This window comes from Anabrus simplex, chromosome 8, assembly GCF_040414725.1.
Source record: "Anabrus simplex isolate iqAnaSimp1 chromosome 8, ASM4041472v1, whole genome shotgun sequence".
Classification (NCBI taxonomy): domain Eukaryota; kingdom Metazoa; phylum Arthropoda; class Insecta; order Orthoptera; family Tettigoniidae; genus Anabrus; species Anabrus simplex.
The window spans coordinates 104,007,333-104,021,338 of NC_090272.1; the positions used below are offsets into that span (position 1 = coordinate 104,007,333).

At 36.0% G+C, this 14,006-nt stretch overlaps 1 protein-coding gene across 3 annotated transcripts in view; it reads right to left on the reverse strand.

Annotated features, from left to right (window-relative positions):
- The window catches only part of Rbpn-5 (Rabaptin-5), a 238,044-nt gene that overhangs the window by 151,347 nt on the left and 72,691 nt on the right, over positions 1-14,006 (reverse strand). The window lies entirely within an intron of this gene.

The window sequence follows — 14,006 nt, forward strand, 5'->3', positions numbered from 1 at the left end:
CATGTAGGTACTTAACATGTTCAAGTCGTTCTGTTGTTTTGCAAGCAATCTTTTCAAGAAAGATAGGAACTGATATGTTACAAATCAGCTTGCTTAACTGCTCGTTATGACTGCTGTCAGAAGATGAGGTGCACATTAACAAACGGGATTTTGTCAGTACAGGCAGAACAATGTCAGTCAAAGTTTCAAACACTCTCGTAGAGACAAACTTTGCAACATTGCACACGAACTGAAAAATTATGGTCATTATCCACACTAATTCTTCAGTTGGGAAACACAATTTATCTGAAGCATCTCTGAAGTAAATTAAATTTGTCAGCGGGGAACTAATTTTATTCTTGCTGATCAGCCGATAGCACAATTTACATCGAGTTTCCATCCCCACTTGATGTGCTATAAAACCTCCAATGTACGTCATTGATGCTTGTTCCATAGTAACGAATCCAAAGACCTGAAATTTAGATACATGGTGAGTGCACGTAAATTACAGTAAACATAATGTATATTGTGGATAACCGAACTTACGGTTTATTACGGTTGTTTAAGATATTCGTCACTGAGCTTGGAATAGTACTCTGCACATTCTTGTCTGATGTGATCTTTGTTTCCATTTTTTTCTTTCTAAGCCTGTTTTCAATATCATGTTCATGCTGAATATTACTGCTAGAAATAAAGGTCTGCTTTATTCTTCCAGATGACACATTTGTGGCTTTATTGCTTTTCCTTCAGACAACTGTCTCATTATGTTTGCATTAGTTACAAAACCACAAGCCTCCACTTCTTTAATTACTGACAGCATTAGGGCGTGAAGTTCGAGGCCAGGAAATTTCTTTGAGAGGAATTTGGCAGTTTGTTGATAAGCCATTTAGGCCTATCAGGAAGCACAATAAATAGTTCACAAATACTGTCCTGTTTTCTCTCGCATCTTGAAGAACAGGTACATCTTTGGAAATATTTCACATCTGAGAGCTACTGTATGTGCTGAAGTGTCCTTACGACCAAAAAAATGTATCTAGTTTCTTATCGTATTATAACTGCTGTTTGATAGACACCTCATCAATAAAATTAGAGAACATATTCTTTTAACTTCATTCAACATTTCTCATTCTACTTGAAGCCTGGCTTTCAACTAGGTCTGTTACATATGTTTCACATGATGTATCTCCTATATAGCAGCTCGGTGTGCTCCTTGCTGGTAAAGAAACTGCTTCTAGCAAAGTTGTACCTTTTACTGTAGGTGAAATAAATTCCCAAATTATACATAGTTTAAAATGATTTAGGCCATCCGGGTGATTTTTTATTGAAGTTCACAATTTGATCCAAAATAAATTAACATTTTATGTTGAAAGGGTTAAGTTTGTTAAGTTTGTTCATTTCCAGCATCGTTCTTAAGCATGTGTAGTGCTGGTTGTCATATTGGAGCAACTGCCTCCTCTGGTATTCTACCTCAATCTCTAATTTTTTAACTTTTTTATCTGTACACCCAGATTTGTTTTTAGTAATGACAAATGCTTTGCAGCACTTAAATTAATGTTAGCATTATTTTCCATCTGAACTTCAGTGGACTTATCAAGAATGGTCAGATCGATACATTGTGCTTTGTGTGGATTTGTATCACCTCTTCCTGCTTCTGTCATAGCAGTAACATCACTATTGCCTTGAACTATGTACTCATCATCTAACTTCCTCTTTTTTCCAAGGTTCACATTATGTTTCACAATTTCTCTCCTTTCTGTGATTATTTTAGGTGTTTTATGTCCAGATAATCTTCAAAGACAGTGGGGTAAACATTTATCCTTCAGTTTCTTTATTTCAGCCCAAGGCGAAAATCAGATTCAAGGAAATGCCGCCCACATACGAAAGATGTTCTTAATTGAATATTGGGTACAAATACATCTTTAGAAATAGCACTGAGCCACTTGTCTGAACTCTCAATTTGTGAAATGAAATATTCTTTACTTTCCCCTTCTTACCCCTGCAGTATGGCACACAACAGTATATCATTATAGCTAACCACCACCTACGGCAATTAAACATTATTACTTTTACGGACAGGCCTACGAGAGCACAGAATAATTAAAATAATAAAAAATGAAACCCCATTATTACAACTGAACCGCACAACAGATATACATCCCGTAGGTTCCTAAACTGTGATTCTAATTCTGTCGCAGCTAATCAACAAGAAACTCATTCACAATCACTTCATTAATTACCAAAACGTGTGTATTAATAAGGCAAATGGTCGCCTACTGGAACCAAGAAAGCTGTCATGACGAACATCTTAACAGTGCTCCTGTGAGCAAAATGTGAACTATGAGCTGTTCGCTGTTTAGCATGGAAGTGGAGACAAATAGCAAGGTGTTATACGCATGGCAGATGGTGAAGTAACTTTCTGCTACATCATGCTTCAGTGATGTCAACAGCTACTTTGAATTTTTTATCACCACCACCACCCATAAACTAGCCAACCTATTTAATGCTCATTAAACAACCTCAATATAATTTCCAAAGCAATAAAAAAAAAATAATAATTGTCGCCGGTGGTGAGAAATTAATAACGTGGATGGAAACTAAGGAACTCGCAGACATTTTTGAAGAATTCAATTAATTTTTTTGTTGTTGCTGTAAATTTATGTAAATTTTTGTGTTTATTTGTTGTGAATTTATAGTGAATTTAAAGAATTTTCAGGACTTACAGGAAAGACTGTGATATTTAATAACCATTATGAGTGTTGGAAGACACTGATTTTGGTATTGGAGATCTCCAGTAGTATGTTTGTTGCAACCCATTTTTCGTATTACCCTGTAGTTGCCACGTGGAGGCTTCGATCACGAAATCGCCGAGTTTCACAAACGAAACCTCTAGAATATGTTTCTCACATTACCATATATGGTGCTGTAATCCTATTGGCAAAAATAACGATAATTTTTATTGGTGAAAACTTCGGGTCGAATCATAGGTAGCTTCCCTGATTGGCTGTTTGAGTGTTTCTCAATTTCCGGCCTTTGGTTACTCGGTAGTAGTGGGGCTCTGATCCGCGTCTTTGGTTTTCATACGTTCTTACGATCGGACGCACCTTATAAGGTGGTCCGCTCAGCGGCTCCAGTCATCCCGGGGTGAGCATGTTTTCTTTTCTCATATGTTAAATTAATACAGTAGAAGTCCGCTGTAGCGAGTATGGCATATAACGAGAACCCCGTTATACAGACAATATTTTGCAGTCCCTTCAAAATTCCTATATTAACCCGATGAGTGGTACGCTCGCCTATAGACAGGCTGATGCGGCCGGTCCACCAGTGCTACACCTGCCTATAGACGGTGCGCGAGAATTTTAAATTTTTGAGTTTCCCGGTTCAGATGGGCTGACCTGGCCGGTCACCAGTGCTACGCCCGTCTATAGACGGTGCGCGATAATTTTTTTTTTTTTTTAGTTTCCTGGTTCACTTTCGAGTGCGAATTTGATCTCTGACATGTTCTGCCATCTGTTGGGCATTTCGTAGAAATAATTGATCAGAGATTATAGCTTCGGGAAGCAACTTACAGAGCTTTTTGTAGACGTACGTTCATCTGTGATGTAAACAAACATGGCGGATCAACAATCTATTTGCTCTTGTAGCGATGTTATTTCTGATCGCAGAATCTTTCAGTTATTAACCACAGTGAAAAGTGATTATGGAGATGATCATTTTAAAGAATTGTTAAGCGATTTTGAAAGTGAGAGTGATAGAGAGAGTGCCAAAAATATTGTATGTAAGAGAGAAACAGAGCATCCTTATAAACGAAAGAAGAAAAATACAGTGAGGTCAAAAGCTATTTTATCACTATTTTCGTGGCGGATGGATTACTTTTCTTCACCAGAGTTTCAAGTAACTGTGACAGGCTCTGAGAGCCAAGTAGTGTTTGATGACGACCCGAAAATCATTGATTTTTAGAAACTTCTTTTTACCAGTGGAGTTGGTGCAGATAGTTGAACAAATCGGCATCACAAAAAACCAGTAGAAAACATTTAACTATTACCTTATTCCAGGTTTGGAAAGTATTTTAAAATATCAACATATACTTCTAAGAAGTTACATGTATTAGCTGCCTACAGAGTTTAGGAAATAATATTATTTTGGGCTCTTTACTTTGTATAAAGATAATGCCCACAGGGGCACATAAGTGTAATTTTGTTTTCTCTCAAAATAATATTGAACATATGTGTAGGATTTCCCATTTGCATTTAGATTTATAATCAACCAACATTTATAAACATTTTAAGCTAATCACCCCACTGATAAGTTAAGAATTGAGGCTTCTACAATTTTTTTTACATATGAATGAAAAAACTCAGCACTGAGGTACCACACAGTCAACTGGTAACTCAACACTTGAGAAAAGGTTAAACTGTGTATTAACCTTTGGTTATAGCGAGAGCCCTATCATTGACGCATCCGATATTACGAGCGATTAGGCGCGCACGATTTTTTCCGTTATCGATATTTATGCACCCCAGCGATTATGTTGCATGCAATCGATTATCTTCAGTATTGTTTCCTTGCTATGTTCACTAGCGAGTTCTCTCATCGACATTCAAAGGCGATGTTGGAGTCTCTTAGTAATACCCGTCGACTGCTGTTCCGTAAAGAAAATTCGAAATGAAGGAGAACATATTTTCGTAATAAATTTGTAAATAACATGTCCGATAACAGTTCTTAACTCGTTAAAAATAAAGGCTGACTAAACAATCGCTTAATTTTATTGCTAAATACTGCAATTAAGTAAACATGGGATACACCTCGAGATATGGCAGAGTGCATAACTGATTTCACAGGTTAGTTTATATTTTCTCGCATCTAGTTAAATTACAGAAAGACCGAGCTCGATAGCTGCAGTCGTTTAAGTGCGGCCAGTATCCAGTAACCGGGTTCGAACCCCACTGTTGGCAGCCCTGAAGATGGTTTTCCGTGGTTTCCCATATTCACACCAGGCAAATGCCGGGGCTGTACCTTAATTAAGGCCACGGCCGCTTCCTTCCAATTCCTAGGCCTTTCCTATCCCATCGTCACCATAAGACACATCCGTGTCGGTGCGACGTAAAGCAAATAGCAAAAAAAAAAATAATAATAATATAAAATAAAAAATAAATTACGGAAAGGTTATTATCAAGTAAATTTATAGCGTGAAGGTTATAATTTCTCTACTGGCGCTTGAAGTATGTTTTCATCATATGTATAGTACGGTTAAGTTAGGATAGGTGACGCTGTTTGAATAAGGAAACTAAAATGTCTGCCACAAAATGCGATCGATCATCTTTGGTACGGTATAGTTTTCTCACTATGTGCATTTGCGAGCTCTCTCATCAACATTCAAAGGCGATGTTGGAGTCGATTAGTAATACCCAACGACTGCTTTCCTCTAAAGAAAATTCGAAATGAAAGATAACAATTTTTCGAAAAAAATGCGTAAATTACGTGCCCGATAGCAGTTGTTAATGGAAAATTCTAAATTCCCATGGAGGAATTAGATATTTTTCACCAACAGAGCATGTCAAAAATGTCAAAAACATATCAGATGTAAGGCTTTTCAAACGTTTGCTCTATTCACCAGCGTTTCGTCTTAGGTCTGACACTAGACTCATCAGAGTGGGATGTGTCAGACCCTACCCACTGACGCTGGGGTGTATGCAGGTGAACTTATCAGAAGCCCTTATAAGAGCCATGGGAATTTAAAATTTTCCATTCGGAATTGTTAGGTGGGCAATAATTCCATTGTGGAGATTTATCTCCCGTATGCAGTTATCAGACTGTGCCTCTTATAAGGGCTTCTGATAAGTTCACCTACATACACCCCAGCATCAGTGGGTAGGGTCTGACACATCCCACTCTTGATGAGTCTAGTGTCAGACCTAAGACAAAACTCTAGTTAATAGAGCAAACGCCTGAAAAGCCTTACATCTGATATGTTTTTGACAGCAGTTGTTAACTCGTTCAAAATGACGGCTGAAGTAAACAATCTCTTAATTTTAATGTTATATACTGAAATTAAGTAAGAATATGATACACCTCAAGATATGGCAGAATATATCACTGATTTCAAAGGATAGTTCATATTTTCTCGCGTCTAGTTAAATTTCGGAAAGGCTATTCACATTTAAATTTTAGCGAGGATAACTCATTTCTCTACATGCATTTCAATTATGCTTTCATGACACATACACGATAAGGTTAGGTGACGCCATTTGAAGAAGAAAACTCTAGAGTGTTACCGTATTTCTCCGAATCCAAGACCATGTTTTTTCCCTCAGAATCTCATGTGAAAAATCAAGGGTTGTCTTGCATTCGCGGTGTACTGTAACAGTAATTAATACCACTGGCAACTGTCGCGGTAACCACGCTGCTTCTTTTCACCCCTGCACATGCACGTACATGCAAAATTCGTTGACAATAAACGACCAACTCTTTATTATACATCGGTAGCCGTGACAACCGGTTGTACAGTGCCTGTGTGTAACATCACTGGATCTCAGGAAATAATAAAGAGAGAATGGCATTTTATTAGCCTCTACAAAAATGTTTCTCAAATCTGCAGAATGACATCAAAACATGCGAGCCTTCGAATTTTTAGAAAGGCCACGGCTACTTAGAGGTAGAGTTATAACGCGTCTACTGTTCTTAGTAAAATTAAATTTTATAGACAGCAAATTTTCAACAGGTTCTCGTCAATATTATGATGCCAATTTTAAGTTAATGGTTATTAAACACTCGGAAATGTAGAATAATTGTGCAGCCGCAAGAAAATGTGGCATAGGCCTAACTAAAACCAATATATGGTGTCAGCGTGAAGACAAAGATAAAAAAAATGCATTCAGTGGTCAGCAACAAGGACGCTTTAAAGAAGTCGAAAATGAAACTGAGGTACCGGTAGGTGCACGAAAAACGCAAGGGCAGAAAGGCCACACCATGGCGCAATAAACTCGTTTGTTTACCTTCAACCAAACGTCTGCGATTAGGTCTATACATCACTAGCCGCTGAAGTTGGCCGAACCCGGCAAGCGAGACGTGCATGTAGCAGTAGTCGGTTATTTCTGACGTTGAGTAAGAGTACCGTAACAGTTTTATAGACAGCAAGAATATTTTCCTGACGGATCGCCATGTTGTAGAGATGCATGGAATAGGTATTACCAGCAAATTTTCAACGGGATCTCTTCGGTATTATGATGTCAATGTTAAGTTAACGGTCATTAAACCTGCGGAAATAAAGAATAATTGTGCAGCCAGAAAAAAAAAGAAAAAGAAAAGAAAGAAAGAAAGAAAAAATAGCGGCATAACGAAAGCCAATGTGCGGCGTCTAAAATAGTATAAAAATGCATACTGTAAACAAAGGCATTCATATGATTTTACAAAGCGAAAGGAAAAAGTGGGGATCGTCTTGGATTCGGAGAAATACGGAACTGTAATTTTTTCAGAATGAAATTAAACATACACTTTCACGTAGTATCGCATTTCGAAAAATAACAAGTAAGTCGTAGTATGGATATCATCCGCGGAAACGCATGTTTTGAACAAACTGATTGCTGTCTCATACAGATTTTAATGTGCATGGGGAATTTTCCGACTTTTATACAAAAATCGGATATAACGACAATCTGCTATAGCAAGTAAATTTTCCACTGTTGTGAATTCTCGCTATAACGGACTTCTACTGTATGTAAATTCATTTGTTCTGAGTTTACCTTAGACCTTGGTTTTCACCGTTTTGGTTTTGTAATGCCTTAGTTCATCAGCTAGGCATATTCTTTGTTTTGGAGGCAATTCCTTTTTATTAACCTTTCATGTAATGTAAAACATAATTTTTCCATTCGGGTTGCTTTCAGTAATGCAGCGTCAATTTAGAGTATGCCTGTGGAGCGATGCGTCTCTTGCTGATGTGTATTAGGAGAAGACAGCAACTTTGGAAGCCTCTGCTTTAAATTTCAATGATGATGATGCTTGGTGTTTTAAGGGACCTAACATCGAAGGTCATCGGCCCACTTTAAATTTTCAAATACATTATTTTCCTTGTCAGGCATTTGGTAATTATTTGTAGACGCTTTTCCCTTTTGATGGTTGTAATTATGTCATATCCCCTGTTAAATTTTCCTTGTAAATTTCATCGTCGAAGCTATGCTCACCTTCTTAAATGTAATTGTAATATTGTGTTGATATTTGATTTTTTGAAGAACCACCGATAGGAACCTCATGGTTCGATTTAACCTTTTTCTTAATTGATTATGTTACTAAAGGGTTAATGCTCTCACGTTTCTTTCCTTACAACGTCACGTAAGATCTCGTCCTCTGTAGGGTTTCCCAGCCTGCTTCCCATACATCCTTTTGCTAGTTGTCATGTTGGTAACCCTGCGTAGCTATGTGTATGTTGTTGAAATTTTAAATGTTTTTCCTGGTGTATCATCGGCTGACATTGTTCCTTCAGGTTTGTTATTTTTGGATTATTACATCATTTCTTGTTTTATATGTAACTTATATTATGTGCACTCTTCTGTAAAAAGGCGGGGGGAGGGGTTACAACAACAATAATAATAATAATAATAATAGTAGTAGTAATGCTAAAAGTACAAATCAAAGTAGCCGCCGACAACATTGGAGCACTAAGTTTTACAATATTAAAATTCTTCCACCGTTTTGATACTTTTTTATTTGCCTTTTGGCAAATTTTTTTATTTGTCAACAGTACATGTTTCATTCCTTATTTAGGAACATCCTCAGCTGCTATTATAGCTTAGGTGAATTGCTAAGATTTTTAAACACGTTAATTTGCAGGTACATTGATTCACTTAAAATCTACTAAAATACCAATTAAATTAAATGATCTTAAAAAAAAAATGTAGGGGTTAGTGTGTTAATGATATGAGAACGGATGATTACATGGTTGGTCAGCTTAAAAACTATGTCTATTCATTTGAATAGTTGTTAAAAAATTTTCATTTTGTTACATTAAAATGTCTGTTTGCAGTTAAAAGATTTTAAAATGTTTGACTTCATAACACTGTTCAAATTATTGAATGTTTTTTCTTCCGTTCCTTCCAGGTAAGTTGTTATATAATGTGAGATTGCTTATTGTGCCTTCGATTGAGTCTAATGTGGAACTTTGAAGCTGATTGATGTTCAGTTTTTGTGAAGGGAGCTTCGTTTCAATTTCTTACTATTGTTAGACTCCAATTCTACTGTGACCCTGGAGGGACGTTTGATGCTGCTTTACGTCTAGTATAGTAAATTCAATAATTTGAACAGTGTTATGAAGTCAAACATTTTAAAATCTTTTACCACAAACAGACATTTTAATGTAACAAAATGAAAAAAATTTTAACAACTATTCAAATGAATAGACATAGTTTTTAAGCTGACCAACCATGTAATCATCCATTCTCATATCATTAACACACTAACCCTTACATTGTTTTTAAGATCATTTAATTTAATTGGTATTTTAGTAGATTTTAAGTGAATCAATGTACCTGCAAATTAACGTGTTTAAAAATCTTAGCAATTCACCTAAGCTATAATAACAGCTGAGGATGTTCCTAAATAAGGAACGAAACATGTACTGTTGACAAATAGAAAAATTTGCCAAAAGGCAAATAAAAAAGTATCAAAACGGTGGAAGAATTTTAATATTGTAAAACTTAGTGATTAGATTTTGATACGGAAAATGAAGCTGATTACTTGCAATCATTGGAGCATGCCGTCATGGAAAGTTACCAACAAATTAGCCACCTAGCCTCACACCAATGACAGAACACTACACCACCTTGCACTCTTTGTTGGACTAGCAAGGAGAAAGGAAGGACTACTGGAGCACTTTATTTAACATAAATTCTAAGTTTCAAGTACTCAAGGGTATAAACAGAATTTAAATGGAAATGTTTCTGCATTTCTTAATAATTTTCACAATTTATTATAATAATAATATGCTTGTTGTTTTAAGGGGCCTAACATCGAAGGTCATCGGCCCATAATAATAATAATAATAATAATAATAATAATAATAATAATAATAATAATAATAATAATAAAACAATTATCATTCTTAGGGCATTTAATACAGTCACCCAAAAATTGTATCAGTAGAAAAATAATTGAAAAATTATGGAAGAGTAAGAGTAAAAATAATATTAGATGGATCACAGAACTTTAAGACAACATGAGAGAGTTACATATTACAACAGAAGATTTAAAAAACAAAACAAATACATGCAAGATAGGCACTGAAAGATAAACACACTAGACTACATACGAAAATCAACAAGCACAGAATATGAAGAGTGATTCCAGAAGGAGAAAGAAAATTACGTTCAGAAAGGATGAAACACTATTGGGCTGATATAAGAAGAAAAACCCCCATAAAGCTGATTAAGTAGTCCTAAATAATAACAACAATAATAATAATAATAATAATAATAATAATAATAATAATAATAATAATAATAATAATAATACACAAGAACCTAGTTTATCCGGCCCTCATTAATCCTGATCTCTGGTTTATCTGGATCAAAAATAATAAAAATTTATTTTTACTTGTACAGTATTTCTTTTATGGGGTCGATTCATCTTGAATGTCTTTTCCTCCAAGGATAGTTAAGGACAGGAATTGGAAGTAAGTCGGCCGCGGTCTATCAAAGGTACCATCCTGGCATTCGCCTGGAATTGAGAATGGGAAACCGTGGACTCTTCTGAGTTCCTTGACACATTTGCACGAATTCTTGGATGCTCGGACGTAGATGAGAACGACATAAATGACGGCTGAAAAATGACTGCAATTCAGGCTACGGTATAATGACAGCTGAATAAATTATAACCTCTTGTTCTTCGGCAGGTAATGACGAGAGTGATGGTGAATTCGAAAATGAAACCAGCGATCCATCAGAAGAAACAATGACTCATGGAGATGCAATAATGCAGCTGGACAAACTGATGGCCTATTTAGAATCCCAGACTGAAACCACACCGGCAGAGCTGATGTTAGTAAAACATCTTTGTGATCGTGCTGCATGCAAACGCTACACAAATGTAAAACAGAAAAAGTTCACATGTTATTTTAGTGCATAAAACAGTCATAAATGCAAGAAAATTGTTCTTATATTTTTTCTGTACAACTGAAAAAAGGTATTACAATACAACTTATGTTAATATACAATATGTACTGTATATGTTTTTTAGTTTTTCCAGATTATCCGGATTTTTGATCATCCGATCAGTTCCGGTCCCATTTAATCCCGATAAACGAGGTTCTTGTGTAGTAGTAGGAATAATAATAATAATAATAATAATAATAATAATAATGAAGTGCAATTCAAGAATGAAACATGTCCTTTGTTAACAGAGTTTTTTAAATATGTTATATGTGTTAAAATCAGTGCTTGATACACTGAAAAGCTTTGAAGTTACATTAACTGAGTCGACATTGAAAAGTATGGCTTCATTCTTAACAAATCTTCTAGGACTTCTTTCCCAATTTCACACAATCTTGGGCAATTTGAAAGCTCTCTGGAGTCCCAAAAGGTTTGTTGCCCCTATCGTTTCTACTGCACTTCTCTCTCTTCACATTGACTATCCCCGTCACCTTCCGGCCAACAAAAACAGCTACTTTCATTTTGTAAAATGCCTGTTCAAACGACAGCCACAGTTATGTCCTTTCAATTTCCTTTCCTCAGATATCCTCCATTGTTAGAATAAGACATGCTCTTACATGTATTTTCATCATCAGCTTTTATTTCTGCTAAAGTTAGTATTACTTTATCTATGTCCTTCACTAATCTAACGTTAACATTTTTCTATCGTCTGGTCTTAGAATTGCATTAACTTCTTTTCAATTTTTTAAAAACATTTATTTGCAGAATGAACAGTTCTCAGCTTTCCTTCTTTTCCTCAGCAATTGCCTTTTACATAAACTTCAGTAGTATTTCCTCCTACTTGGTCTTTGTCGATTTGTGTCCCTCAACAATTTCCCCTTTCTTTCTTATAATCAACTTCTATACTCTTATTCTCCTTCGTCTTATTACCTGTAATTGTAATTACTGTTCTGTGGTCATCACCATAAGTCTCAATAGGAATGACTGTACCATCTATCATTTCCTCATGATTTGGCTTTTCTAGCAATAAGAAGTCAGTCAGGACCTCCACTTCTTGCAAGAACTGTTCCACGTATGCTTTACTACTCCTGATCAGTAAAGTACATACTTGAAATAAATGCTTTGTTCCTTTCTTCAATAATGATCTGTCATTTACACACTGTTTCTCACTCCCATATTCACAAATTTCCTTCCTCAAGATTTCTAGCATCCAGTCCATTGAAGTAAAAAGTCTGTACCATTCTTCAGTGCCCAACCTCATCTCTTCCATTTGATCAATTTTAAAAGAGGAATTATGTTCTTCTTCTTCTTCAAGAATTTACCAGTTCTTCGATCTTATCTGTCACTGTTAAGACAACAAATGTTCCAAATTTAATTGTGTATATCTAAGTGAGGTTTGGTACCAGTCATCCACTTTACACTTCTTCCCTACTATATAAGGAATTGCATGCCATGTGCACAGGATTCTCTAGCATTCTCAAAGGCAACATATTTGAAGTCATTTTCTTTAACAGTTATTGTTTAGATGGGGTCATAACATTCAAACGTATTATATGTACACTACTGGGTTTCAACAAGGCTTCACCTAATAAGGAGATGAGGGTGCAAACATGTTGGGAGTTGTTCACCTAGCCACGCATCTCGCTGTGTGACCTTGAGAGAACAAACCAATAGCAGCAAATGAGCCAAATCATGTTGGAGCCACGCACCGTGCCATGCATCTCGCCGTTCACCAGGAATCAAACTGGTTTGATATTTCAGGATGCAGGTGCCTGGAACTCGCGTTGTGATTGTTTGTCACAAGGTCACGTTATCGTCTCCTCTATGCGTTGACGCATTGCTGTCATATTGATGGTCATGTTGTGTCATAACACTGTACCTGTGGATAAGGGGTGATTAATAAGTGATACTTTCCACAAACTGCTAAATGGAATTAGTGTCACAATTCATACCATAACAGATGCATTCAAAATAAATTTTGAAAAGAGGTTATAGCTACCTGCAGTGCCACAGGTAACACTGATAAATAGTTATCTGTATTGGCTTGCATTTCTTTTGTTCTGTTTACTCATGCACGCAATTAAGGAGAAATGAAACGAGAAGTTGTAATGATATAACCTAGTACACCGTATAAATTTTACAATAGATGCACAAAGCTTTTTCAAAATAATAGAATAATCACTGATTACGTATTTGGTCTCGCTGGTAATGCCAAGCACAGAAATGTTTCAATACCTGCAAAAGTACTGTATCTTTAGAATTTCATGAAAATTGCACCTGATTATTGTAACTTTTATTTAACAGGAATAACCTGAAACATTCGAACTTGGACATGGGATCTCTGCAATGTGATTTGTTTATTCTTTCTATCGATTACTGTATTATAAGGAAATCAAACAGATTTAACAATAGCTTCTGCATTCCAGAACGTTTGTTTCTTTGAGCAATATTCTCAAGTTGCATTCCACCGCTTTTCGCGCTACTGATAGTTTCTTATTAAATAGCTCCTTCTCTTCATCTAGATGTTTGGGAGCATATGGTTTCAAAAAATTATCATATAAGAACGTGGTAGAAATACTTCAATAAAGATATTTCGTGCAAGCTTTCCCATCAATTTGAAAATTACCGAGCTCCAGGAAGTTCCACCATCACTCTGTTTTGTATATGCTCCAATTTCATATTTCACTGTCTGACAAAATATTATTACTCAATGTATTAAACAGCGAGAAGAGTAGCGGGGAGAAATGTTTCAGTATTTTCTGCTCTGGTGAAGTGCCAGGTGCATGGCGAGAAGCACGGTGAGGTTAACAACTCCAACATGTTTACACCCTAAGACACCTTCTGCAGTCAAGCATAACCTATAGAAAAGATGCTGCAAAACACTTTTCAAGA